Here is a 6,000-nt window from a genome sequence, read left to right as displayed (position 1 = left end):
CAGCTCAGATAAATCTTTTTGTGTTTCACATTTCTTTTGAAAACACGATTTTGCAAGTGATTGATGTGAAGGAAATTGGCTACTGTCTCCTTCTGCCCTAATAGCTAGAAATGCCCATATTTAAAACTTAACACATCCCCACAGACATAAAACATGCCTGGGAAAGAATGCCACTGCTCAGCAAAGCATGGGCAGAAGAGGCCACTGGGAAGAGCGCAGAAGCAGCAAGAAGGGGATACTCCAAAACACAAACAAGCAGGAGGATGGTAATCAAGCCTCAGAAAAAGTGAAAGGAGACAAAGAGCAGATGGCAGTGAATAAATAAAGCCAGAAACATAGCAAGGATTATAAAGAATTTTTATAGCAGAGGAAAAAGCCTATAAGACTGGTAAAAATTATTTATTAACTCCCAGTCTCTGCATTTTATGGTGCCCACCTGACTGGCAGGTGTATGAGCCGAGTTCCCACAAAGAAAACTCACTTTTCAGGTGCATTGCTGAATCTGGAGGGGCGTGTTCTGTATTTGTTTTGATGTGGATTTTTGCCTACATCCACAGGCTGTCATTTTGCTGAAAATCCCCCAAATGCTGCAGAGAAAAAGCCTGCCACAGGCAGTTCCATTGGGAACTCTCTGCCAAGCCTCTCTAAAAAATGATATTTCTCAGTTCCTCAGAGAGGATGACTATAGATGTCACCCATGGGACATTGGAGTTAGAGGACTGAATTGCATGGAGAAAACAAACATTAGGGGAAAGTCTGAGCTCCCTAAAACTGGAAAATATTCTTGGTCTGGATAAAAAGAGAGGAAACAAGCTATACTCAGTACGCTACATATTTCTACAACAGAGAAGATGAGCTAATAACTACCTCACCTGATAGCTATTTATGAAACTGCAAAAATGTGTTATTTTTACCAAAGCAACAACAGTGAGACACATGGAAGGACAACACATCCTGGTGACTTCATACAGGGACATTTAGAAAGAAAACTACCCTGCAGTACAAATTCTGTGTTAGATCCTTACATTTCTGTATGGGATGGATGGATGGATGGATGGATGGATGGATGGATGGATGGATGGATGGATGGATGGATAGTCCCCTTCAGGAGCCATGATATTATTTACCAACATTTTTCCATGTGCAGTGGATTGAGCACAGAACAGGCTAAGATTACCTATCCAAAACTGCATTTTGTGGCAGACTGACTAAAATCATGTCTCCTTCCTTAAAAATGACAAGTAAAGAATTGTAAGAGCACAATAAAGCCCCAAAGGCTAGGTATGAAATGGATAGTGTTTAATGATAAAAGACAAGTTGTTGAGTCATGTCTGACTAAATTAGATGCAAACTATTTCTGTTTAGCTATATTCCCCTCTGGCAGGGGGATTATAGCAGTGGATTCACAAAACCTCTTTAAAATGAGAACACAGTTTTTGCAGTAGACCAAAACTGAGAGAAGCTTCACTCACCTCTGCCCCCTCTGAGGGAGCAGGGATTTTTTTTGGCCATCAACATTAACTCTTTCATTTGCCAGGGTTCATATCCCTGGCATGGGTGATCAGCTTTATTGGTTCAATCTATTCTTTTAAGGAAATAGTGAAATGCCTTGCCTCGATTTTACAATTTTGAATATACTTCCCTCCATGGCAATCAGGAATTCTAAGGAAATCTGATTCTGGCAGGCAGGAAGTGTAGTCCCAGCTGGCCTGTCAGCCTCAGTGACTTTCTAAAGCCTCTAAACCCCAAGGCATGACTGCCCACCTTGGCCTGTACTCTCTCAGAGCCTGGAGATATTTTTGCAGGGTTTCTCACATCCAGATGATGTGCGCAATTTCTCAAATGCTGTAGAAAATCCTTCTGCAGACACCAAATCTCTTCCAGGCCTGTATTAATTTTCTAGACATCTGTGTGTTTGTCACCTGGAGGTGACTGGAAGGCATTGCAAAGGCCCCTTTTGGCACTGTCAGGATGTTACTTGTGCCAGTTAACATGGGCTTCCCACAAATAAAAACCTTTAGGTCCAGAGCCACAGCTGTCTTCTTTCTTTAGAAGGTATTTACTATAGAACACTCTAAGGTGTTTGTTGGTGTCTGCAGTGCATAATCTTCTGATCTAATGCTTTAGGTTTAAAATCAAGTAGATGTATCAGTCTTAATAATTCATTTGCAGTCACAGAGGAAAATTCCCAAACATACACATCACCTGAAACAACTCATTTTGAATGCCGCAAAGATAAAGGAAGGCCTTTTCCCAGAGTGCACGATGATATGGTGAAACACATTGTCCTTACCATATGGAAACCAGAAGTTTAAAGGAATTAAAAAAGAGATTAGGGCAGTTAACAGGAAACAGGGGAGTGCAGTGGCTCTTGAAGGTAGTTTTGCCCCTACACCTTGTAGCTTACCTTGTGTCACAGTGGATGCCAGGCCCCCAGTGGACAACACTGTTCTGGTTGTGGCACTCTTCTCCCAGATATCTGTAGTTGCTTGTGGCTGGGGCAGAATGTGGGATGGTTCCTGTGATCTTCACTGCCTTCCTTAGGAGCTGTGGATACAGCAAGCCTCCCTGCAGCTGCCTCTGGAGCAAAGTTAAGACTCTGAGAAGAGGTCACCAAGGCATTTCAGCTGTGTCCTTGGCAGCAGATGCCCTTTGCTCTTTCTTCTCATGGTACATGCTCCTGCTCCAGAACCATCACAGAGTAACAACTGGGCTAAATACGCACAAGGTGCAAATAAAAGGTTTTGCAAAGCCAGATACTACCACAGTCCTGCCACTCTGGGACTATGATGAATGTTTATGCTCACAGCACTGACTGTTCATTAGCAGAAGCTGTCATTTTTTCATCTGAGATCACTTAGCTGAAGTGTTTTGGCAGTAAATTTCTGGCACCTCTCTTTGTGAGGAATGCCACACAGCAAACTGCTCACCAGCTGCTGCATCTGCAATTCTAAATAATTGACAGTTCCATTTTGTTGATTTTTACAGACATTGATGTAAGTGACAGTTCCTCAAGACATGTCTCTGTGCTTAAACTGATGGCATACCTGAAGAAACAGCAGACTGGAGATGCAATACTTCTTTTTCCTCTTCCTTCTTAATGTAAATACCTTCAGCTTGAAATGTCAAATATGGGACTCTGCCATATTTTTATTTCTCTATGTATAATCAAAAGGAAACATAATTCCAAAGATGACATTTTTATTGTGAAATAACCTGTTGCTTTTTTAAATAATGTTTTAATTGTGGTTGTCAAGAGGTTTGGAGACTAGTTTTGTGAATGACAGTTCTGAAGGCAGGAAAGAGGGAGGTTTTGTTGTGTTTTCTCATGGGAACCACTCTATGCTAGCCTGATCTCTGCCAGATTCTTATGACTGAGACATCACACAGTGTAGTTGGGTGTGCTGGTCTGCAGTGCTGCAGCTCTGCTGGTGACACTCAAACTGGAATTCAGCCTTCTAATGTAGCTGGGACTACACTGATCAACATGGTGGAAGACTGGGACCTAAGGCCCAAGCCAGAATGCAGAGAGAGCTGAAGGGCTGGAGTGCAGGCCCAGCCTCCTCTCTACATGGAGAAGGCAAGCAGCCACGTGCTGCAATCACCAACATCCTGTCCAATGGTCACACATCTAAATATCCTACAGGACTCCATGGCAACAAACAAAACCAGAACAAAAACGCAGAAATCTTGCAGATCAGTAGATGTGCTCTGAGCTCTTGGATACTAGACCACTTGGATTAAACTGTCTAGCTTCATAATGTTTGTGGGGCAGGGAAGGGAGGGACCTTAAATCCCTCAGTTTATTATCATACCTAAGCTCTTGCTCACATTTTCAAACAGATGGAACAGATATTCAAAAGAGACTATCACTCTCTGATGGGGTCTTTACACAGTTTTGCATAACATATTAATGAGTTTACTTGGCTTGTTTATAGTGCTCTGTTGACTAAAAAAGCATGACCTTTTTTTAGAAATGCTTTTCTCTAAAAGAAGTTTGTTTAAATCAGTCAAAATTCTTTGTGATTTAACTGATATTTTTTGGCCAAAAAAAATTGGACCTTCAAACAATTCAGAAGCCAAATGTTTTGATTTGTCATTAAGTTGAACTGTTTTGCCTCTTGGTTTACTAAGGACTTAAAAAAACCACAAATGCTTTTATTTGAACTTTCAACTAAATCCATTTTTGGTGGTGGTTATGATTTTACAAGGACATAATTCATTGAACCTTATTCACTACTTCTACCAACCCCAAAAACTTACTGTCTTAACATCTCTCCCATGCAGGCAGCCAGGGACAACCATTTGTCCTGCTTGCTGAAATTTAGAAATGCCTTTCTAGTGAGACTTGCTGCTGTACAGCATTAATACTCCCTAACCCTTTGGATCCATAAGGAAAGAGTTCATAGGGAAATGGCAACGGTCAAAATTATTTTGACCATATATTCATAGCAATGGTCAAAATGCTTAGGGAGTTTATGATCACTGCATGGTCACTATGCTCCAAATCTGGGTGCACAATCACAGTTTTCCTAAAGCTGGGTCTATTTTTACCTACATGGGACTGTCAGTTGTGTCTAGAGCTTTTACTTCATTAAATGTAGCACACAGGAAGTTACTCCTCCTAAAGCCCTCTTGGCTCTACTTCTCATGCCAGGAGAGGCAGCCTCTCCCCTGTGAAAAGGGCTTGTGCTATTGCCTCCTCCTAAGGCTTCAGTGTTTTACAATAAGCAGTTCCTTGGAAGGTACAGGCCCCCGTGAGCAGTTTAGATGCCTTTCTCATTTGACTGAATCTGGATTTATTTGGATCTGGATTTGTTATCCTTATCAGCAGGATAAGTTCAGCAGAAGGAAATGAGTGTCACTTATCAATATTGTTATCACTGTCATGCCTCAACTCTAAACCCAACCAATATGCAACATTTTCTTGAATAACACATGCTAGAAAAGGACAGACTTGGCACAGGAGTCTCTCTGCAAAGTACAAACATGAGAAAGTCCCCACACAATGTAAGATCTCCTTGATCACAGATGCAAGGCTGAAGGTCAGCTCACATTTACTCAGACAATTGAACAGGTAGCCTGAGTTAATCCATTAGCCACCATAATTCCCAGCTCTCTCCTCAGACTGCAGAATACTATGACAAATGTGGCTGACATTGCACCAGGACAGAGTGCCACACCAAAAGTATCTGATTGACCCTGTTTTGCCATAACATTTCCCTTGGGTGCTCTTCATTCACTGGTCTCTTGGTTAAACTGCAACTCTACTCTTTGGGCCATTGATGAAAGGTAAGAAACTGCACAGATCCAAGGTCTGATCCTGTTAATTTCATTGTCTAGAGATCAGAGGTTTTTTACACTCTTCTTACGTCAAAACTAAAACAGTCAGGAAGAACAAGTAAAATACCAGGCATCTTGTATCACTACAGCAATCATTAGCAAGTAAATTCACAAGTTCATGACAGATTTTGATGAAGTTGTGAATTTACCTCATGAATTATATTGTAAATTATACAATGTATGCAGAACAAAAATTTTCTACTGAATTATATTGTAAACTATCTTTTCCCTTACCTCACCTTTGTGAACTGACATTAGGTAATTTATTGCTGTTTAATTCCCTCTTGAGTCACATTTCCAACATTTTGTTCCACCAGGCTGACAAGCCCACAGTAATGACTCCAGTTATCTCAATGTCAGCCTTGACTTAATATTTACATTTATGAGCTTCCCATGGTGTGAGGGACAGCCACATCTAAAAACCAGTTTCTTCTCACGTAGCTCTTTACAAGCTATTTATTGAGACCTGTGGGTTAATCTATTTGACTATGTCAGTGGAAAGCACTGCATGACCAGCCAGAATGAGAGCATCTCTTACTTGCCTCTTTTATCTGTCACCTCCGGTATTTCCCTAACAGGAACTGCATCTCTAAGCTTTTCTGCTTAGCTTCATCCACTGGGGCTGACCCAGCTGGATCAACCAGTTTGAATCATTTA

The sequence above is a fragment of the Zonotrichia leucophrys genome, chromosome 4 (assembly GCF_028769735.1).
Source record: "Zonotrichia leucophrys gambelii isolate GWCS_2022_RI chromosome 4, RI_Zleu_2.0, whole genome shotgun sequence".
Lineage (NCBI taxonomy): Eukaryota > Metazoa > Chordata > Aves > Passeriformes > Passerellidae > Zonotrichia > Zonotrichia leucophrys.
This window is presented reverse-complemented; position numbering follows the sequence as displayed.